This window comes from Pinus tabuliformis, chromosome 7, assembly GCF_031772625.1.
Source record: "Pinus tabuliformis cultivar Carrire ecotype Pingquan chromosome 7, CPIR1, whole genome shotgun sequence".
Classification (NCBI taxonomy): domain Eukaryota; kingdom Viridiplantae; phylum Streptophyta; class Pinopsida; order Pinales; family Pinaceae; genus Pinus; species Pinus tabuliformis.
The window spans coordinates 586,028,708-586,054,192 of record NC_142293.1 but is presented as its reverse complement, the minus strand read 5'-3'; positions in this window follow the sequence as shown (position 1 = coordinate 586,054,192).

The following is a 25,485-nucleotide window of genomic DNA, read 5'->3' as shown; positions in this document are numbered from 1 at the left end:
CTAAAGGTCAAAAAGCGCGAGTTTCATCTTTAAAAAGTTACTTGTGGTCATTTCTAGAGCATTCTAGAAGGTTGTTCGATGTGTATTGAGCGCCTCCAGATGGTTCATGTACCCCTATGAAAGAGGAACTTATCCCATCAAGAGAGGAGCTATCCCATCCAAAGAGGGGATTATCCCATTGATGGTGGACCTGATTAACTTCCTCTTAAGCACTATAAATACAGGCATTGGGCAAGAAGGAGGGGAGATTGGAAGCTAAACATTTCTAAGGGTAGATGCTGCTGGAATTAGGACTCCCATTTAGAAGCTTGTGAGGAGAGATTACCATCTTTGCTTGTTCTATTTGGAAGTGGGTGAGCTTTGTCAAAGTAAAGGAGAACTCTTGATGGACCCTGGGAGGAACTTGCACAACACCAAGGCTCAGGTTGTAATTGTTCCTTTTGTTTCCTATTAATGAAAATGAGTCCATTCTTCTCAATAACTTGTTATTTATGAGTTGTTTCATGTACTCCTTGGTCTATGTGTTAAATATGTTTTATTTTATGAGATTATCAAGTGCTATTTAATCGTTTGATTGTTAGTGAATGCAGGTTTCGAAGTGAAGGAGGAGCTCATCCGGATCAACGAGGCTGGACTGCTACAACAGCGTTGGACTACAGGTAGGATCTAAACACTTGATTTCTTATATAATAAATACATGTTTAGAGAAGGATTGCTCCCATTTGTCTTGTTTGTCACTAGAGAGTCTTAGGCTCCTAGGGAGGTTGGTTATGTCCGCACTATCGACTCTTTCCGCCTGACACCTAATCGTTAGTTACTGTTTATCACAACTTTGGACTTGCATGACTTGTCACGCCTAACAAACGATCCCATTAACTATCTTCCATTTTTGCTGCCAATGCCAAATAAGTTGCCTAGTGATATTCCTAAGTTTGAAGGCAAATCAGGAGAGGACCCGTTGAACCATGTGATGACTTATCAGCTCTGGTGTGCATCTAATTCCATTTCAGATGATTCAATCCGTTTAAGGCTTTTCCAGCGTACTCTAATTGGTCTTGCGGCCAAGTGGTACATTGAGTTACCGCGAGCCACTTTTTATAATTTTAGTCAGTTAGCTACTTTGTTTTTAACTCATTGTCAGTTACCTGTCAGATATGAAAATGGCATGGAATTATTAACGTCATTAAAGCAGTCAACATCCACTTACATTTCAGATCACATTCATGAATGGAGACGTCGACGACGTTTAGTGAAGGTTTTTATTCCGAATCAGATCTTAGCTGAATGGTTTGTAAAATATTTATTGCCAAAGATCACTGAGGATGTAGCTAAGGTCGGAGTCGTTACTGAGAAGCAAGTAATTGCTCAAGCACAATACCTTGACTTAGTTTATACTCAGTCAGGTACATTACACGAGAAAATCCTCGATCTTCCTAAGCAAAATCAAATCGTTGCAGCTCCTTCAGGGTCTCATGCCGCTGATGGTATGAATGGTACGGTTAATACCAAAAGTAAGAAGAAGTCTTCCAAGAATTCTTCTCCTATCATAACCTTGCCATATTCCTCGACAGGATATTCTTCCATGGAAATTTCTGCCGATATTCATGTTGTAGAGTCATCTACAGCCAAATCAAAATCTGGTGGTAAGAAGAAAGGGAAGAAGAAAAATAAAACAGATAAAAATTCGAAAGAGAAACCACAAAAAGCAGAATCAAATGATGAGAAACACAAACCTCATTATCCTTGTCTCATTTGTGACGAAGAACATTTTACAAGAGACTTTCCTCATCGTGCAGAGGTTGCAAAAATTGTCAAAGGTTCCCAAATACCTGCTGTTTTGAAGGATCCTTTTCCAAGTCAAGACAGTAAGATAATAGGTTCTTCGTCAAATGCCAATGAAGAACCCATACTGATGATGTCCCATGTTAGGATTGCGACTCGATCGCATGATTATGGTAGTAAAAGTCCTGTTGATGGTAAAGAAGCAGAATCTTCTCATTCTAACCCATCAACCTCAGCTCCTGGTTCCGATCCACTACAGATCGAGAAACCTAACCCAAACTTAGTAATAAAACCGCCCACCAAGGGTATACTTCGAAAGTCAACTTTCAATTCACATGCGAGAGCGGCTCAAAACTATAACATTGTTGAAGATTTAGCTATTTCACCTTCAGCAATGTCAGCTTTGGAAGTGCTGTAATCATGTCCAGCACAACGTAAATTACTATTGTCAGCTATAGGAGCTGTTGACATTCAGGACTCGAACCTTATAATTTTCGATCTAGAAAATAGTACACCGTGCTTACCTCATCAAATGGCTTTCCAGATCCCAGTGTTAGTAAAAAACAGACCTATTTACAGGACTGTGATTGATGAGGGAGCCTCAACGTGTATTATGTCGATACAGTGTTGGAAATCTCTTGGTTCTCCTTCGATAAATCAATCCCCGACGATTCTAAAAGCCTTCGATGGTCGTGGGTTTCATCCTTTTTGCATTCTACAGGATTTACCTATAGGGGTTGAAGGCAAAACTGTTAATCTAGATGTGGAGGTGGTTGATGCCCCTCTAGATTACAACCTTCTCTTGGGTCGTAGTTGGTCTTACACTATGACAGCTGTCGTTCATCGGTCTTTCGGCTTATAAAGTTCCCTCATAATGGAAAGATCGTAACTATAGACCAATTGACTTACTTTTCATCTGACCCAGCCTCTTCTGAAAGTATTCATCATGTTGGTAAAACGACTATCCCGTATAAGGATGTTGGAGTAGGACTAGTTAAAGATGCCGGTTTACTAGGAAATTTTCCTTTTCCTCCTATCAATGCATCGTCTTCTACTATAGCCATTCATATGATTTCGTTAGAAACCATTGTTTATGATGATCCTTGGATCGTACCTTCTGAATCTGAGATAGACTCATTTGGTGATGTTATGCCTTTGAGTCCATATGAAATTGCGTATCAGGCCGTGCAGTCATTTTCCGACTCATCTTCAACCAAAATTGACTTAATGAATATGGTCCATGACGAATCACTTTTCACATTAAACTCGGATTCAACAACATTTTCCGAACTTGTAAACACTGATGAACAAATTCGTGAAATCCTATGTGTCGATGATTTACCATGGGAAGATTTTCATCATAGATCTTCGTTTTTACCCGAGAGTGATCGTTTTGAAAATGATTTTTCATCAATTTTTAAGACTGAATATGTCAAGGAACCTCATAATCCAATGAAAAATCCTGATTCCGAGTTAAATTTGGGAAACATTTCTCGAACTATTCCTATTGATATTTCGGTTAAGCTTGGAATTGTTGAAAACATTCATATAGGTGCCTCATGTACGGAAGATGAAATTCAAATATATAAAGCCCTATTTCAAGAATTCCATGACGTGTTTGCTTGGTCATATGAGGAAATGCCAGGAATTGACCCTGCAATTGTTGTTCATGAAATCAAAACTTACCCGAACGCAAAACCCATTCGGCAATGTTTGCATCAGATTCACCTGAGAAAAACTATTGCTATTAAAGCAGAAGTTGAAATATTACTCAAAGCAAGTTTCATTTATCCGATCCTGTTAATGGATTGGGTATCGAATATTGTTCCGGTTAACAAAAAGCAAGGAACAATAAGAATATGTATCGATTATAGGGACATTAATCGAGCCTGTCCAAAAGACAATTACCCAACTCCTTATATCGATCAAATCATTGATGATTGTGCCGGCAGCGAAATATTCTCCTTCATGGATGGTTTTTCCGGATACAATCAAATCAATATTCTACCTGCTGATCAACCAAAAATGGCTTTCATTTGTCCATGGGGGACATTTGCTTATTGCAAATTACCTTTTGGGCTCAAGAATGTCGGGGCAACTTTTCAAAGGGCCATGTCTTATGCGTTTCATGACATCAAGCACATTTTGCAACCCTATCTCGATGATTTGCCTGCTCATTCATTACATCGAGCTGATCATCTCATCCATTTACAAGCAATCTTTATGAGGTGTAGGCATTATCGGATTAGGTTGAATCCACACAAGTGTGTTTTCTGTATAGAAATGGGTCGGTTACTGGGGTTTTTTGTTTCAAAATCCGGCATTCGCGTCGATCCCCTGAAGGTTGAAGCTATTGTCAAATTGCCTCCTCCTTCGAGTCTTCGCCAACTCTAAAGTTTGCAAGGGAAAGAAAAATTTTTGCGACGATTCATTCCTAACTACACCGAGGTTACAAAGGGTTTTACCTGGTTGTTAAAACATAATACTCCATTCTATTGGGATGAGATAGCTCAGAAATCTTTTGATGCACTAAAATACACGTTGACCCATGCACCGTTATTGCATCCTCCAAACTACAACCAGGACTACTTCTTGTATCTCGCTGCCTCCCATTCCACCATTGGAATGGTGTTAGTTTAGGAAGATGAATTCGGTACTGAACATGTGATATATTACCTTAGTCGAACTTTAAATCCAACTGAGCTAAAATACTCACATGTGGAGAAATTGGAATTGGCAGCTGTTCAAGTTGTCCAACGTTTTTGTCATTACATTTTACTACGTAAAACTACAGTAATTTCTGATTGCAACCCTATGATTTATATTTTGACCAAGAAATTGCTAGGGGGCAAGTACTCCAAATGGATTGTCATCCTACAGGAGTTTGACTTGGAATTTGAAAAGTCTAAGTTGAAGAAATCTTTAGTTTTTGCGGAGTTAATATGTGACTTCACGTGTGCTGACACGGAAACTGTGGCGGAGGAGCCCACTACGGACGAATCCTTGTTTCTAATCAATACTTTAGATCCATGGTATGGGGATATCATTTTTTATCTCCAGACCCAATCCTTTCGGCCAGAAATATTAAGGTTAGAACGTCGCAAAATACCATTCCAGTCCCAACAATTCAGAATTATTTGAGATACTCTTTGTCGCCGTGGGGCGGACTCTGTTTTTCGACGTTGTTTAACTCACGAGGAAGTTGAAAGGGTTCTAAATGACTGTCACTCTGGAGCGTGTGGCGGTCATATGTCTGGGTATGCCACAACCCAAAATATATTTCACGCTGGCTACTTCTGGCCGTTCTTGTTTAAATATTGTATTAACGCGGTCTGAAAATGCCACAACTGCCAAATTTTTGATCGAAAGATGCGTGCTCCACCTGCTCCTCTCCACCCTATAATTTCCGTCGGCCCGTTTGCAAAATGGGGTATCGATTTTATTACATGTAACCCTCACTCGGCCGGGGGGCATGTGTATATCATCCTTGCGGTAGATTATTTTACCAAGTGGGCCGAGGCGATGCCTACATTTGAGGCAGATGGCAAAACAGCTGCAATTTTCGTGTTCAATCATATAATTGCTAGGTTTGGTGTTCCACAAGCGATTATCACTGATCATGGGCGTCATTTTCGAAACGTTATGATAACTGAATTTACAGGCCTGCTTGGTTTGTGTCACGATAGTTCAATTCCTTATTATCCACAAGCTAATGGTCTGGTTGAATCCATCAACAAAGTTCTAGTCATCATCATCCGACGAATCATTGGGATTCATCGGTCGAACTGGCATAACAAGCTATTTTCATGCTTTGGGCATATTGAACCTCAGTAAAAACATCAATAGGGTTCACTCCTTTCCAACTAGTTTATGGTCTAGAAGCTGTGTTACCCATTGAATGCGAAATCCCGTCATTGCAAATGGCCATTGAATTACTTCCACCCACTTCCAAAGAGGAAAAGAGTTTGTTATACTTAGCTCAACTAGATGAGAATCGACGTGATGCTGCATTGGCGATCAAAACTCATGCAAAACGTATTAAAGCTCAGTATGATCGAAATGTGACCCCTCGAAATTTTTCGGAAAGAGACCTAGTCTTATTGTACGATCAAGCTAATGATAAATTAGGCACTGTAAAATTCGTTCCTATGTAGCATGGTCTCTATGTTTTCAAGCGAAAGCTAGCAAAAGGGGCCTATGAATTGGTAGACTTTAGTTTTAGTTTTAAAGTGTGCTTAGCTTAGAGAGTGTTTTTCGTCATTATTCCTGCTTATCTTGGTTTTACTCTTGATATTGCAGATGTCGATGCCTCTCCAAACATACATTGGTTTTGTTGATGGTGCTTGTCGTAATACATGGAACATTTCTTCCACAGCTTGGGTTATCTATTCGCCCTTTGACGAGTTGGTATCTATGCATGGGGTAAGCCTTGGTCAAACAACGAACAACATTGCAGAATATAGTGCAGTGATTGAGTTATTATCTGAATCTATTTCATTTGGCATTCAGACTTTGATAGTGAGGTTAGATTCTGAACTCGTTGTATTACAACTTAATAGAGTATATGCCATTAGAAATCCAGTGTTATTGAGATTATTTTTGAGAGTGCGTTTCTTGGAACGTGAATTTGATTATATTGAATATCAGCATATTCCAAGATCTTTAAATACATTAGCAGATGCAATTACTTCTCGAATGTTAAGTAGACATTGGCAATAATCATACATGTAAATTTAAAAGCATTCCATAACATGTTTTACAAGATAAGCCTGTAATAGTGATATAGTATAATATAGGAGTGTGTCAAAATATACATCGTCCTCGATCATAGGTTGAAAAACACCTTATGATAGGCAAAAATGATATACAAAAAGCAAAATTGTTATATGTATGTCTACAATAGGCGATCATCCTATCAATGGTGATGATCTCGATAAGAAACCACTGTACGGGCCACCTTACAAAGGAACCTCCTAAAAGGTCATGGGACCCCAATCACATAGAGTTGTAGTCGACAAGGAATGTCATCTATGCCGGTCTCTGGAATGTCTCCTGTCAAACGCTCTAGATGGCTCTCCAATTCGGCCAAGGTCTCTACTGATTCGTCCTGTCGGGCTGGTGCTGTTGCAGCTGGTTGTTTCATCTCGTAAGGCCGGAGAGCAGCTGGTCACTGTGGACCCACATCTGCATTTGAAACTTTTACTATCAATTTTGGGACAAGATAAAAACAAAAAAAAAATTAATTTGGAAAATGTTGAAAATGATTTTACCTAAGTCATCCCATTGCTCTCCTGGTGGAAGAGCCATGTCTGGGTCACCGCGAAAATCTACCCCAGTGTAAGGAAAGTCCTGAATAGAAAAGACCTGGTTTTCCAACCAATGGAAATACTCAGGTTTGAATCAAACGACCTCTGTCCCCTTATCAGGATGACGGGCCATAACTTCAACCCATCACATCAGTTTGGGCTCTCGAGGAAGTCCAGCTCCAACAATAAGGTGCTGCGGGACCAACATTGGGACCCTCTCCAGACCAAAGCTCACAACTAAAGCACCATATCCAAAGGTCTTCAGTTGTCTGTTCATGGCTCTGGTCAATTAGACTTTTATATTAGCCAACACAGCATCGCACCAGTTGAAGATGGTGCCTCGAAAGCAGTCAACTGCCATCCGCATCTGGGATCCAGTGGCTATATGTAGTGCGACACTCCCGCAGAGCCTGGTAACAGTAAACGCGATCACCATGAGTTCAGGACGGGATATGGTTTTGATGTCTATCCCTTTGTCTCTAGTCTGGTTGTTTCAGAACTCTAGCCGGAGGCTATCCAAAGACTGGACACCTAGCCTAGTCCTGAATAGAGTCAAGTCTTTGCCTCTCTTAGGCAAACCAGTAAAAAAGTATATGTCTGTCGGCTCAATTTCGAGCTGGTGGCCACCAATGAAGAAGCACTGGTCCTGTATGCTCCACCTGTCTACCAGCCACTGCAAGAAGTCCACCTGGGCCCTCATACCAGGTATGGCCTAGAATTTGTACAAGCCACATGCCTTCAATGCATCGATCAAAGGTTGGTGATTTAACGCAGCAAGATCTACGTCCCCATGCTCCTGTTCTCACCAATCAAGCATGATGTATACTCTACATCCAACAAAAAGGCGAATTAGAATGCAAAAAATTGAATTGTTTGGGTAAATTTTGAGAAATTTAGGGTTAAAAATCCTTGCTACGGGGACCTCACCCTCTCTATTAGAGACAATGCGTGGGTCCGCACCTTGCCTTCACGGCAGGTGCAGACCCCTAACTTTTTCCCCATTGAGAAAAAGTCGAGGTTTGCAGGATGCCTGTGTTATGCATGCGGGCCCCCGCGCGTGGGTTTCTAGCCTAAAAATCCTCTAAAAAATGAAATAAAACCCTAAAAAATGATTTAAAACGGATGAAATTGAAGAGTAGGATGATGTGGATTACATGGAGGAGACGGTGCTCGATTCCGACGGATGGATTTTTCGCAATCTTCACGGGAAGTTTCTAACCAAAAGCTCTATTTTCTCACCCAAATCTCAAACGGTAAAAATGAATTGACAAAAGCCATTTTTATAAGTTTTTTGAATTAATGAATTGTAAATTTGTTTATGTTTCACTTTAGAAAGGTAACTTTTGCAGCATTCTTATCCATTTTAAACAGGTATGAGTAACGTTTGAGTTTTTGTTCAGGATAACGGATTTTTCAGGCAAAATCGGTCATTTTCGACGAAAAAACATTAGAATCACCTTTAAGCTCTTTTCTGACTCATAAAACATGAAAAGATCACTGAGTTTTTCTTTTTAAACTCGTTAAAACAGAACTAAAAAGATGGTCCACTTACAACTCTTTTTCTGACCGTAAAAACATGAAAAGATTGCCGGATTTTTGTCGTTTCAAATTTGATATTGGTTATAAAACGACGTGTCATTGATCATTTTTTTACTTTTTCGGATAAGAGACACTAATTACGAAAATTACTCCTTGGTCGTAATGATCAAGCGGTTCTCTCAAGTATTATTTTATACTTTTTCGGGCTTGGGAGACACAAATTTATGAAAAAGGTCAACCCTGGAGTCTTCTTAAGTTTTTTTAGACTCTCTAAAATTGAAAAACGCCGAGTTTCTCCTATACTGGACTCATTAAAATTTAACAGTAAAGGACTTGTTCAATTACAAACAGGAACAGACCACTCCTTCTTAGGCTTCGAATTTAAACTAAGTTGGACTCATCCGAAGGATGGGCTTATAATCAAGCAAATGTTATCCTCCTAAAGCTTGTCAAAAATAAAGAGGTACTTGCCAGAAATGGTGGGGGAAAAGAGAGAAAAATGAGCCTGTTTGTCACACTTTGTAACCACTCTTGAACACGACACTTTCATTCACCTGGGTTGGGAAATCCTTTACTTAACATTTGATCAAACCACATTGAAAGTCTTTAGCCAGTTTTTGGGTATTAACTTTGGGTCAATTGTCACCAAACCATCTGCTGTGTCGTTATGTGTTCAAGAGGTCAGTGTCAATAAGCCATTCATCTGCAAAATATCTTTCATCCATCTTGACCATCCCTGAGTCAGTCCTTGCAACTAAATTTCTTCAACTTGATCTATGATTTCGTGTTGTGGGCTTGCCTACGACGGATCGCTTTCTATCGACTTCAACTCATAATCTAGAAAGATGATCTAGAAATCGTCAGTACCTTGGGATCTGCATGCTTCAATCGCAGGTTTCTCGCCTTCGATGATAGGTTGCCTCACTTACCTTCGATCAAAGGATTCCGTGACATGTTCAACATCAACACATCTATTCGCATCTCATGGATTATACTGAGTACTTTGAGAGCCATTGACATTACTGGTTGTTTCTCTCACACTTGTTAACAGTTTACATCATTGACTCGTAATCAAGTGGTTTCTACCATGTTCGACTCCAACACATTCATTCGCATGGATAGAATTTCACTATTTCGGGAAGTAGAAATGAAGACCCTAGATCTAGTTTCTACCATCCAGGCTGCGAGGAATTTTGTATTCATTATATTGTGAACTATTCATAAACAGATGGTTGCGTCCATATTGTGTCTACGTGTGTCTATACTTGTGATGTATTAGAATATCATTCCTATATCAGAGCAATAGTTAGTTTTCTAGTCAGCTTTGATCTGAGTATGGGAATGCCTACCTCAGCGATGATATGATCTCATATATATATTTTGCATTGAATGTTTTTACAAGTTCCAACCAGGCTCTCCACAAGATGATCCTCGAAATGATAAAGTACTTCACTCTTCCTAAATGATAAATGAAAATCCTCATCTACTACAGACTTCGCACTTTAGGGGGAAATCTGTTACACAAAAATATCATCACCATGACTATTTGCAGTCAGTATGGGTCTATCATCACTTGTACTGTCCTCCTAAGCAAGTCTCAGACCTCAACTCTTCAAGTCAAGCTTTGAAAATGAGAGAAAGACATTGAAAATCAACAAAGCTCTGGTTCCACACTTTCTCTCACTGTTTCCTGCGGTCCCGCACCCCTTGTTCACATTACCTACGGACCTGCCCACTCTGTCCCTAAAGGAGTGGGTGCGGATCCCTGTGAAAGTCAAAAAGGTGCAAGTTTATTCTAAAAAACGCACTTTGGGTTAATTCTAGATGATTCTAGAAGGAATTTTGACGTGGATTGTTTGCTCTTAGGTGGTTCTTGCATCCCAAAAGAGAAGGAGCTAATCCCTTGATGAGAGGAGCTATCCCTTTGATGGAGGACTTTATCCCTTTGAAGGAGGACCTAGTAACTTCCCTCCATTGCACTAGAAATTAAGGCATTGGGCTAGTTGCTAGGGAGGTTAGAAGCTGAACATTTTTTAGTGTAAATGCTGGTGGAATTGAGACTTCCTAGTTAAGCTTGAGAGGAGAGATCACATAACTTTTTGGCTTCATTGGGAAGAGAGTGAAACTTGTCAAAGTAGAGGAGACTTCTTGTTGAACCCTAGGAGGAGCTTGTACAGCATCAAAGCACAGGTTGTAAAGTTCTTCTTTGATTTGAATTAGTACAATCAGATTCATTTTTCTCAACAAATTGTCTTATGTAATTTGTTTCATGAATTCCTTGATCATCATGATAAGTATGCTTTATGATATTGGCTTTTCAGGTGCTATTTAATTTGTTTGCTTGTTTGTGTTTGCATCACTGCAAGGGAGCTCATTTGGATCAAAGGAGAGAGGCTTCCACAAACTTGCATTGGACCCAAGGTAGGCCTAAAACATTTGTTTGCCTTTGTTTATAAATTGCATATTTAGACATTGATAGTTTTTAATTGGCTTGCTTGTCACTAGATATCGTTAGATTCTAGGAAGGTCAATCATGTCTGCAAGAACGACTCATTCCGTGTGACATCACTCATATGCCATATCACATTTTGCATTTCGAATTTTTTCAGTTAAATATGCTTCCATTATCTTGAATCACCGATCTCCAATAAAATGACTTTACCAATATTGTGATGTATACATAATTCGGGACCAGATATCAAATTTAAATCAATTTCATAAGAAATATCACATCCATTTGATCACAATAATGGTAGGGTCTTAATCTTAAAAAGTACTGATGTCTTGGATCCGATATGATATTAAATTCTTGTAATAAATCTATCGGTTCCATTTTTTATTGGATATCGGCATATTAAAAATATTACATCTTATACTTAATTTTGTCGATCACAGATTTCTTTTGAAGACCAAAGTCGGTCCCACCTAAGAGCCCCGCCATTCATCGCATATAAACATTGCAAGAATCATATTTTGTTTCATCCTGTACTCAAAGTTTGTCGATCGCCGATTAGCCACGTCATCCATCGCATCACTGCTATCGCAAGAATCATATTGGCATTTCCGAAATGACTATTTTTTGATGTTCCGATATGCCAATATCACAATTGCTTCATCACATTTTTAATCATGGTGATACCACTATTCTGGATCTGTGATGCGCGATGTGTGATGTGTGAAGTACAAATCATGATGTGCGGTGTGCGAAATACAAAGCATGACATGACTATCCCCAATCCTTGATATAAAATTTCTTCAATCGCGTGATCGCTCCATCTCATCGCACATATTCTCTTTGCATGTTCTCATATTGGCAATTTGCCATTGTAGCCTCCAATGTGATAGATCCCAATGCATGCCTCTATGCCATTAACATTTAATCGATATATGGCATATCAGCAAAAGTGAAATTTTGTAGATTGAACTTTAAGTATGGTGAAGAAACATGCAATGAAAATCATCTGATACGGCCTTGTGTATTTTGAAAGCGATCTTGGGTAACTGCTATGGTAGTAAACCAATTGATAACAAATTTGTAGCATATTCAAATCATTTCGATTTGTCATACATTTCAGTTTTAAATATATAATTCCATAATTTAATAAGAAATTCAAGACCTCGATCTTCACATTTAAATTTCGTAAACTTGGATTTGGTCTTAAATTCTGGACAAATTATAAAATCATGGAGTTTATATGAAACTTATAATATTTCGAGAACATTCATTACTACAAATTATCGTTCTCATTTCTGATGCATATGTGTTAATTTCAATTCCCTTGAACACAAAGCATTCCATTTTTACATTTTACTGTTTGCTTTAGTTTAAATAAAATAAATAATGATTTTGGGTTATAGAATTTTGGTTAATTTATCTTCTTCATGTTTTTAATGTTAACTAAAAGAAGAAGTCAGCTAGTATTGGAGAAACTGATACCCTTCAGGTAAGATCAAATGTAATTCTTCAATGGTAAGATTCATATAACCACTTTCATTAATTTTCATTTCATCACTTTAGTTTCAGTTTTGGTTTTTAAATTACACTTATATAAAAAATCTGTTTTGTATCTCTTCATTGGAAGCTTTCAATTCTCTGCCAGATCATATTTTGGAAGTATTACATGTTGGAAATAATACTAAGAGGGGGGGGTGAATCAGTATTATCAGATCAATCAAACTTTTCAATTTCATACTCAGAAACATATACGCTACTTCAATTAAGTGAACCCGCGTGTACACGCTACTGTGTCTAATGAAACTCGCGTATATCCAGAGATCTTATAATTCAGTTAGCTTAATCTTCAGTAAATGCATCAGATCATTATTAAGCATATTAACAGTAAACAGGTGCAAAATAACAGAACAGAACATCACACAAGAGCCACACACATGAACACAAAGATATAAGGTGGAAACCCAATGTGGGTGAAAATCACCTGCTGCAAGTCATCTCAATCTTCTTCTTAATAAGAAAATCCTTTTACAATATTTGTACTGGTGCAGTCTTATACCAGTACGGGAGCTACAACCCCCTTTGCTCTTGTACTAGCCGATCCATTTACTAGTACGCAGGCTGCTACCTGCTACAATGCTCCAAAGATCTCCTTTAGCTTTTGTACTAGCTTAGATACTAGTACGTAGGTGCTTGCCTACAATCTTCTCACCTCCAGGTACCACGTTTCATCAATTTTCAGACTGGATACACTGAATCACAACACATAATCTGTAAGGCCACTTTTCATCCAATTTTCATACTGGACCCATAACTATCATTGAAGCTCAAAACAATCATCAAACCCTGAATCACTGAAACCCTGTTAACAACAGTCACCAGAACACAGAGCAGACACAGAACTCTGTAATAACCATCAGATCCATCTCCAACTTCAAATATTAAGATTTACAATGTATACGCTACTTCGATGAATCAAACCCGCGTGTATACGCGCTTTTATCAAAGACAACCCGCGTACAGATCTAAAAATAATTTCTCATAACTTGCAGCTGTACCAGACATCAGTCATATTCATAACACTTATAGAACAATACATGCGTCAGTATGTAGATCTAGAATAAGCATCATAAAGATAGTTCATTTCAAACCATTTGATCCCGATCTCTCCTTAGATCTAGTTCTCCATCAACAGGTGAGATCTCTCCTTAGCTCAGATCAAGCAATGCATCATCAACCCATAACCCTGCATACTGGATCTAATGCTTCATCAGATATTCAAGACATTTCAGATGCACTTGCCTAATGATTTCCTTCTCCTTATATAGCCTTAGGCCTTGTTCAATACCAAGAGCCAAAACCATAGAAATCCAATACCATCAACTTCAAAACTAGGGATCGACACGCCCGTCGAGACATAATGGTCCGAAACCATAGGCACAACTTCCAAGGACTAACCGCCATGGACCAAAGGTACTTTTCCACATACACGCTCTTTTGCTGAAGCCAACCTGCGTGTACACGCGACTTGGGCTTAACGAACCTGCGTGTATGAACTTTCTCTTCTTCTTATAGTCTGATCATCAATTCCTTGCTGCTGACCTTCTGTACTATGATTTGTCATCAGTGAGGTTTGCCATCAAGGACAACACTTATCTCATAATGCCAACAATCTCCCCCTTTGGACTTGATGGCAAAGCTAACTTGTCACACTTAGAATTAGCATCTGATTCCTTTGAGCTGTCCTCCATCAGTCACATCTGATGTCTCTTCTGAAGATTCATAATCTGATTCCTTTGAGCTATCCTCCATCAGTCACATCTGATATCTCGTATGAAGATTCATCCAGTTATACATAAGTGAGATATTCTTCCATCAGTCACATCTGATATCTCTTCTGAAGATTCATCATCTGATTCCTTTGAGCTATCCTCCATCAATTACATCTGATATCTCGTCTGAAGATTCATCCAGTTATACATACGTGAGATATGAGAGGGTTGCCATCAAGTACAACACATGCATCATAATGCCAACAATCTCCCCCTTTGGACTTGATGGCAACAACACCAAATCACTCTCCCCCTTTGACATCAAGGGCAAAGGGTGGACCAAGATATTCTCTTCCTTTGCTGAATCATTCCACTGTCCATACTCCCCCTGAGTACCTGCTGAAATCTCTGAATAATCTCCCCCTTTGTATATGTCAAGGTGTACCAATCTGTCAATGCTCCCCCTGAGTACATGCCAAGTCTCTGTACTGCTGAAGTGTGCTGTTCATGCTCTTCCTGACTGTAGGCAAGATCTGCAAAAGATGTTCTTCAAGCAGAACATGACTCTATACATCATAAAAGACCTTCCTATCACCAAAGACTCATACATACATCCATCTCTCAACTAAGTGAGGATATACAAAAATTGACTCATCCACCCAACCAAGTGGGGATACATCAAAAGTTTACATATGACAACCAATCATATTGCATCAATCATCCCAGGCATGGTGGGGAAACCAAAATAGGCCGTTACATGACCTTGACACCATGAAAGAGAGACCACAAAAGAGATATATGACATAGAGACGAAATAACTAGACCAAGACTTATGAAAGTCATTAGCAGCATCTGATAATCACCATTCAGATCAGCAACCAAGAGATCCTTCTGTTCTCCTTTCACCTTTGTTCCTCCTGAAATCAACACCAAATGTGAACTAGAACCAAAAGCTTTAAGATAATGCCAACAATGCATCATTGGAAGATTATCTGCTCCCCCTGAATCTGTGCCAGATGATCTCTGTCAGACCAATATCAGACTTTCTGCAACCAACATCTGTCCCTGCTGATTTCCTTCAAATCTCCATATACGCGTCTGTATACACATAAACAAGCGTATATACGCAGATATCCCTTACGCAACACGCGTACACCATATACGCGACTATCCCCTTGTAAAACGGCGTATGCACGCGGATATCCTTCAAACAAAACGCGTACACAAATTTCCATATCAGCAACCTGTAAATGTCCTGTAGAGAATAGGTCATCAACCTATAACAAGGTATGTCTGCATCAATTCATCCCTTTGAACAGAATTCAGAGTCATTCACATTGAATCATGTGTGAAACCACCATAGCCATTTCATCAAGCTCTACATGATCCAAGTATCATTACTTGGGAACATCTGCATCAATTAACATATGTAAGGATCAACCTATCATCATATAGATAAGAACTCATCACCATGTCTTCAATAAAGCAACTTTGAGTAGTCATCCATGTATCAGCATTATGTATCTTGAGCTCAAGCTTATAAAACTTCTTGATATCATCAACAGCAACAATCCTTATCCACAAGAGTGCCTGCATCATAACTGTATGATTTTTATGCATATGACAACAGCAGTATATGAGTGACCCATCATCAAGTGAGGAAGATGTATATTCAAGCTTTGTACTTCTCCTTGTCCTTATGAAGATCACCATGTAAGCACCATATATGCATCATCAAAGAGTCATCCATAAATCTGATCTGAACATCAACTATGTAACCCCAAGAATCATATGAGATTTTATCATAGACAACTCACAAACACATCATAGCAAGATATATCATTTAGCCATATAAGAATCATCACCAAGGATTATTAACCATAATGCCAACAATGAATTACTAAAGGCATATGCTCCCCCTCAACCAGTGCCATCTGTTAGATCTGATCATGCATATATCAGCAATAAGCATCAAAACATCATCATCCTCAAGTTAGGATCAAAAGCACTTCTAGACATCATACAAGTAACAAAACATTTCCACACATCCTCAGCAGACTGTAACCAATAAAGCAAATAATAGACTGAATCATATCAGATCCTTTTTCTGATCCTGTCCCCACTGCTTTTCCTCAGACTGACATATACGCGACTTTTCAGTGTTTAGCTCGCGTATATACGCGACTTCCCTTTAAGAAACTTGCGTATGAGATTCAGGACACTGAAGTTTTACACTTTCAGCTCCCTCTGAGTCTGATATGTCTGTGTTGTGCTGTGTCTCAGTACATTGTGCTGACTGTACTTCCTTCTTCCTCCATATCTTCAAGTGTGATGAGGTTTTCTCCTTTTGGTGTGATGTCCATCCTTTGTTCCTGCATTCCTTTGCTATATGTCCAAGTGTGTTACATGCATAACATCTTACATATTTCATATTCCTCCTGTAGCAATCAGCAGCTTTGTGACCAAACATATTGCAAGCAAAGCAATATCCATTAAAGTACCTTGAATGTGATGATCTTTCTACATGATGGTCTTGAACCCTTCTTCTTCCACATCTAGCTGCAACATGTCCAAGATTATGACATACATAACATTCAACATTATTCATAGGAGGAGTAAAAGATTTTCTTTGAAGACTTTCTTTCCTTGGTTGACCTTTCATCTCCTTGTTGATCATTTTGGATTTCTCTTTAGAGTTCCTTGCCTCACCTTGTGAACTAGATTCACCTTCAACAGATTCATGAAAACCAAGACCAGTCTTGATAGCAGGAGACCTTTGACTACTAAGAATATCATCCAAGACTTTAGAACTATCTTGAAATCGTAAAAGCTTATCCTTTTCTTCTATTTTACCTTTCAAGATATTTACCTCAACTTGAAGTTGTTCCTCCTTTTCTAGACATTGCTTCTTCATGTCTTCTCCATTTTTTCTTCCTTCTTCCATTTGTTGCCTTAGATTGAGTATCTCCTTTTCTTGCTTTTCATACAGATCCTGCTGAATTTGACGAACTCTGAAGGCACATTCCAACTGTGATTTTAAGCTGATGACTTCGTTGTCTTGTTTTTCAATTGCTTGGTGTAGATCTTCATTCTGCTTCTTGGATTCTTTAAGATCTTCCTTTAGTGAGAGGATCGTAGCTTCAAGATTTTCATAGTAGCTGGATCTATCTTTGAGTTTCTTGATGGTTGTGCTTCTTTCGTTGACTTCTTTTCTTAATGATGTCACTTCATGCTGCAATTTTTGACATTGGTCTTCCTTGTCCTTGAGTAGCTTTCTTACCTTGTTTCCTTCTTCTAGTTGGGCCTTTAGTTTGGTAACTTCTTCTTTGAAAGCACATTCCCTTTTGTTCAATAGATCTTGTTGATCTTTAACCTTGTCTATAAGCCTTCTAAATACTGCCTCTATTTGATACTTTTCTTGCTCACCCATAAAAGCATGTTCAGTAGTTTCACTATCACTTCCATCACTTTCACAAGGAAATATAGCAGGAACATCAGAGGATAACACATTCATACCTGATAATGATTCTGAATCTGATTCTGAATCTGAAGAGCCTCTTATACCTAATCCCCAATCGATTCTCCCACTGTCATAGTCCTTCTGAGATGTCTTCTTCTTCTTATGAGCTTTCTTCTTAAGCTTCTTTCCCATTGTTCCACGGATCTCCTTCAAGCGATCAAGCTTCCATCAAAGGACCTGCTCTGATACCAATTGTTGGAAATAATACTGAGAGGGGGGGGTGAATCAGTATTATCAGATCAATCAAACTTTTCAATTTCATACTCAGAAACATATACGCTACTTCAATTAAGTGAACCCGCGTGTACACGCTACTGTGTCTAATGAAACTCGCGTATATCCAGAGATCTTATAATTCAGTTAGCTTAATCTTCAGTAAATGCATCAGATCATTATTAAGCATATTAACAGTAAACAGGTGCAAAATAACAGAACAGAACATCACACAAGAGCCACACACATGAACACAAAGATATAAGGTGGAAACCCAATGTGGGTGAAAACCACCTGCTGCAAGTCATCTCAATCTTCTTCTTAATAAGAAAATCCTTTTACAATATTTGTACTGGTGCAGTCTTATACCAGTACGGGAGCTACAACCCCCTTTGCTCTTGTACTAGCCGATCCATTTACTAGTACGCAGGCTGCTACCTGCTACAATGCTCCAAAGATCTCCTTTAGCTTTTGTACTAGCTTAGATACTAGTACGTAGGTGCTTGCCTACAATCTTCTCACCTCCAGGTACCACGTTTCATCAATTTTCAGACTGGATACACTGAAGCACAACACATAATCTGTAAGGCCACTTTTCATCCAATTTTCATACTGGACCCATAACTATCATTGAAGCTCAAAACAATCATCAAACCCTGAATCACTGAAACCCTGTTAACAACAGTCACCAGAACACAGAGCAGACACAGAACTCTGTAATAACCATCAGATCCATCTCCAACTTCAAATATTAAGATTTACAATGTATACGCTACTTCGATGAATCAAACCCGCGTGTATACGCGCTTTTATCAAAGACAACCCGCGTACAGATCTAAAAATAATTTCTCATAACTTGCAGCTGTACCAGACATCAGTCATATTCATAACACTTATAGAACAATACATGCGTCAGTATGTAGATCTAGAATAAGCATCATAAAGATAGTTCATTTCAAACCATTTGATCCCGATCTCTCCTTAGATCTAGTTCTCCATCAACAGGTGAGATCTCTCCTTAGCTCAGATCAAGCAATGCATCATCAACCCATAACCCTGCATACTGGATCTAATGCTTCATCAGATATTCAAGACATTTCAGATGCACTTGCCTAATGATTTCCTTCTCCTTATATAGCCTTAGGCCTTGTTCAATACCAAGAGCCAAAACCATAGAAATCCAATACCATCAACTTCAAAACTAGGGATCGACACGCCCGTCGAGACATAATGGTCCGAAACCATAGGCACAACTTCCAAGGACTAACCGCCATGGACCAAAGGTACTTTTCCACATACACGCTCTTTTGCTGAAGCCAACCTGCGTGTACACGCGACTTGGGCTTAACGAACCTGCGTGTATGAACTTTCTCTTCTTCTTATAGTCTGATCATCAATTCCTTGCTGCTGACCTTCTGTACTATGATTTGTCATCAGTGAGGTTTGCCATCAAGGACAACACTTATCTCATAATGCCAACATTACACTCTTCTCTTGGTTTTATTTCAAGAAGCAGCGATAATCCTCATTGAAACAGCTACACCAGGAAGTTTATGAACCTTTAGTTTGTTTCTCTAAGAATTCCTTTTATTAGAAAATGATTAAGATGATGCTTTGAAACAAGAAGATTGACACCACACAGAAATTTTTCATTATGGCTGAATTTTATCATCACTGCTATCTAAAGCCTAAAACATTTACGACCCTGCAAGCTAAGATTTTTCTAAATCTCAACATAAGAAGGAATGATTACATGATTATTTTCCTTTACCTCATTTTGTTGAGGCAATTGGTATCTTTCAAAACTTGGATTTTTCTTTCCATTTTAAAAATTTCTTCATTTTTATTTTTATTTGCTAATTTATTTTTTCACTTTGGCTTAAGAATTCTTCTCCTTTGGTTTTCAGTTTTGATTTTGGTGACTTTGCCATGATTTATATAGAAGGCCTTCTTGTTACCTAACAATGGTCAGAATACATAGAAAAATTGTTAATAGTCTACTATTAGCTTTTTCTTAAATCTCTTAGTAAAGTTTGATTTTCTTATTATAAAGGTAGACATACTTAAGGAAGAGATTACAAAACAAGAGAAATTGACAAAGTATCATAAAATCTGAAAAAAAATAATTTCATCAAAATTGTAATCATTTTGAGATTTCGATATTTTATTAAGATCTTTCAAAATTCTATTATCAATCAAGAAAAGTTATTTTTAACCAAGTAAAGACACTTTATAGCAAAGCACTTTTAACTCTGAAATTGTCATTCTTAACTCTTAAAGATTTAATGATTCTCCCTGTCCCAAAGAGTCTTATTTTTCTAGAGTGTAATCCAAAAATATATTTAAACTTAAAAGATAAGAGGTCTCATCATGAGCCTGCTTTCCATGATCATAGGGGAAAAATAGGCTGACATTACCAACATTGCTAAACAAACCAGGGTAATGGCTTAAGATTACAAACAATTATAAGACAAGAGGTCTCGTCATGAGTCAAATTGTTTAGTCTAGTTATAATTGGTGAATGGTATTGTCAACTATCTGACTACCAAACCAGGACAATGGCTTTTAAGAATAAAGAAATAAAAAATAAAAAATAAAATTCAAAGAAAATAAACATATATAAATGGATTTATCTCTAGATCAATAATTCTTAAATAGATGGGATTCTGAATCATTTATGATTAAAAGGTAACCCTGTCGAGACTATAGATGTTCGCTGGCAGCAGTGGTTCTACCTGTGACAAATGAGTATATTTTAAAAGTTAAGCCGTAAAGTGACCCCTGATTTATCTCTACAACTAATTAAGCACTAATATAGAGTTTTGAAATATTTTAATTTATGAGGAATTTTAAGAAAAATTACAGTTAGATGATTCTAGCTTTTATTCAAACTAATGAACCTAGTCAAGCAATCCAAAAATAATTTTCTCTACTTTAATTTTTTTACTTTAATTTTAGGAAAATCTCATTCATACCAAACAGAGATAACTGGTTCTTCTCCCGTGTGTCGCCATTGTTGTGGTAAAAACACAACCTCCCCATTATTGATTTGTTCATTTCAAATAATGGAGACCCTTTCTATAAAAATTTTTGGCTAAACGCCTTTTAGGATTTTTATTAAGATGATTATCCTATGATTTTGTTAATTTTTCATTTTCTTTATATTCTTATTTTGATTGTTTTGTTGAAGTCGATTTCTAGCAAGCTTTCCATTGATACTTGTTTTGCCTCATTTGGTCAACTGGTTTATAAATGACACTCCTTTGAAATCTAATCATTGATGTCACCTGGGTTAAAAATGTATCAAATGTACAATATTCCATTTTTTGTAAATAAATTAATTTATTAAGGAATTTAGACTTCTGTGATCCATAACATTGTTTAGAAAATCTTCGGCAAAATCACATAATCAATCTTTTGTCGACGCGTTTCGAACCAACCAGTGTGGTTCATCGTCAGGACAAGTTTAATAATGCATTTGTTTTAAATATTAACCCTAGTTAGTTATTATTGATATTTTTCATTCTTTTACTTATACAGCCAAATCATGAAGCATCGAGATTTCAGTTATTTACTCCAATTTTCAAATAAATTACTAATCTCGAAAAATCAAAATGGCAAAGTGGTTGTAGTTTATTTTTATTTTTATTTTCAAAATAACTATAGTTTAGAAATTAAAACTTCATTAAAAAATAAACTCGAAAAAAATGATATTTAATATCAAATTTTAAATTAATTAATATATAATTAATTTAATTAAAATAAATTTTAATACATAAAATACATACATAATAAAAAATAATAAAAAAATAAAATAAAAATTTCAATCACATTGGGGCTTTGAATCAAATCGGAAATTTTAATCGGAACATATCATTTTCAAACCCCCACACCTCCATTCCCTCTCCCTTGATGTCAATCGTCGATCATTAAGAGACATTAAACATAAAGTTCCATAAACTTTGGTTTTGAGTTTCAAGACTCGCTCATACGTGAGTGAGTGGAATGAGTGAAATGAAGTAAAGTAGGAGTGGTAGGATAGTTTTTCTATTAAAATAGTTATTTAATATTTATTATATTAAATTTTAAATTAATTAAAATTAATTAATATATAAAATTTAATTAAATTAAAATTTAAATATTATTTAGATTAATATTAATTAGTTATAAATAGTTAATTATATTAATTAGTTAGATTAAGATTAATTAATAATAGTTTATTAATTAATTAGTTTAGTTCATAAATTAGAATTAATTATTAGATAATTAGAATTCTAATTTAAGATTAAATTTTTAATTAAAATTTTATTTTTTTTAGCTTAGCAACAAAAATTCCAGAATTGTTCATAGATTGAGTTTTACTTGGCCAAATGAGGCCTAGGATGGCTCATTGGAAATATAAAATCATGGAGAAAATTTTTGATGAGGTCTCAATAACATATTTGGTCATTTGTTGGGTCGAAAATCAGGCAGAAGATCAAGCTCTGAATTTAAAAAAAAAAAATCAATTTTCTGAGTTTTATTTTCTGCTTTTTCATTTGTTCAAGCCTCTTCTAAATGCAAATCCATTTGTCAATGATATCATTGGCCAATTAAACCATCACAGGCATCAATAAAGAGCTTATATTTTATTTTCAATTATTTATTTAAATTGAATTTGATTGGATTTGTTTTAATGTCAGAAATGATATTTTGATTTTATTGTTGCATCTTAATTTATTTTGATTTTTTCTTGCAGAAAAATAGTAGAAGAGATATGGAGAAAAAGATCTCAATCAATGAGAATTCTCCAGCAATTAAAGATTGGAATTTTGAGCAAATAAGATTGGATTTGGCAGATTTACCTTCAACAGACTTTCCTCTCAAGAATTCCTTTGCAAATATTATAAATAATAGATTGTAGAATGCAATTAGAGGCTGCTCTCCTCAGCAATTTTGGACTTCTAAAAGCACTTCTGTAATACGAATTTAGAGTTGTAAGAGGGAGGAGAGAAAATCTCAAATCTGAGGATTGGTGAGGATTTTTACTTTGTATCTTGAATTATGTATGAGGGGCAGAGTTTGCACTTTGGTGGCTCTAGTTTTGAAAGCAGAAGTTCAAGGAATGTAAAGGACTGTTGGAGACCAAGGTCAGAGAAATGGATGAAATAAATTGATATTTCTAATACTATTGTTTCAAATAATAGTTTCATTTTTATGATAACAGGTATGTGTCATTTTATTCATGTTGGTGCACTTTTGTCAATATGGGTAATTTGTCTCGATGTTGTTATTATATATCTCTAATCTTATGGATTAAATTTTGATTTCTAACTAACTATTTACTCAGAAATATGTCTTATAAAACTAATTTATTAAATAGTGATGTGCTGCGAACTATTTCTTCATATTATTGTTTAATTATTGGATTTACTGATTTGACAATCAATATCATTTTTGTGAATTATTTCCTGAGTGCTGTTGGTTTATTATTTCAGTTAAAAGGTCCCAATAGGATGTGTTTCGGCATTCACAAATGTCATTTAATTGAACTAATTCGTTAGCTTGACATTAACTAAAAGCCAAACATATTAAAATCCTTACCATTTAATTATCTTTCTCTTAGTTGGGTTAGATCTATATTGCATTATAGAATAAGCTTGCATTTAGATTAAGTTCTACATTCCTTTAAGTCCTCTTCTCAAAATAGGAAAAATTTTAGTTGTCGCTTGGTTGAACCCAAATCAGCTTAAGGGTCATTCTATTGCCCGATCAGCAAGAAGAAGTGATCTAATATCCATATCTATTGGTAGTTAAATATACATCATAAACCAATAGTGATAGGGAGAAATTAACTGGACCTAGTTAAACCAGTCGGAGCCACTAATCCAAACGGAAAAGGAGATGATTTAAGCTCCGGACCGGGTGGTTATTCCCCAATGTTGAGGGAGACATTTTTGTCCCTCAACACCGTGCTAACCAACAAAAATCTACACTACCATCTCTTGCGGCAGCAACCTATGTAGTGTAGGCTATAGTCTTACCCAAGGCAGTATTGGGGGATACTAGAGCTAGGTTTTTACATCCAAAGGACTATGTTTTGTGTTTCTGTTACCTTTAGGGATATATTCTTACCTTTGCTAACCCCAACCCTTGAAACGTGGAAATTACAATAACTTACAGATAACGGATCTAAACTCTTCACTAATTGCTCTAAACATTCATAACTTCACGTAATTAACCATATCTACCACTCTTATGAATCCATTAAGTAATTTTCATGATAAATTGAGTAAACACGGTGAATAGACAATAAACACAGAAGTTAAGAATAACACATAGATACACAAGTAATGCTCCAAAATAGCCTTTATTATGTTGAGATATTCAATTACATACTCGTTCTAACCTACGACACAGCTGCAAGGGCCCATGCACTCAACTGCGGACTTAGCATGGTCTCCGCACACACAACTGTAGGAGCCTTCCCCTTCACCTAAGTATAGACAAAAAATTTCTCTTTCTTAGATCAATTACCCATACATAGACTTAGATATCCTTCATGACTCTCTATGACTCCCTTTTATATCATCTTCTATTTGAATACCATGGTCTGCGAACCATGGGCGGGTCACAAAAAAACTTAACTCCCAAATAAACTAAGAGGCTTTGACCTTCCTAAAGCCCCTTTGACTCCTATTGACCTTTGTGCTCCACTCCTCAAAATGCAGATACTTTACAATAATAACAAAATCTGTTTATGAAATTGACCCCTAGGGACCCTTTCCCAACAAAGCAATAATTAAACAATGACCAATTGAAATACACCAATGAGTGGAATTCCTCTCCATCTACTTGGTATTTTATCATCTTCCATAACAAAATATGTTATTCGGTATAAATAAGTATCCACTTCATGTCGAGTCAAAATTGACTTTGTCAATATACCATTTGTTCTTGACTTGTCCATCTTCGACATATCTAGTTAATGAATGTTCAGTCAACTCCAACGCTCTTTCAACCAAATCTTGATTTGGTACATTCTACACGCATCATAGGTTGGTAATGAAATAATAAGTCGACTTTTGAATTAGAAACTGTAATGTCAAAATGGACTTGATTCTACCTCAATCGAGTTGACGAACATATCCATAATTAAAGAGTCGAATCAACTAGATCATTGTAATTTGTTTAGTAGTTAAGTTGAAAAGAGGGTCGATTAAACTTAATATTGCAACTCGTTTACCAATCAAGTTGAAATCAAAGTTAATCTGACTAGAATATGAGGATAAGTTCACATCTCTTAGTTCAATATTTCTCAAGAGTTGGAGGTTATCCATATTGATGTAGTAAGGCACTCCAACAATGGCACTAACCAAGGACAAAAACAAACCATTGGGCACTACACAAGTTCTCAAGCCT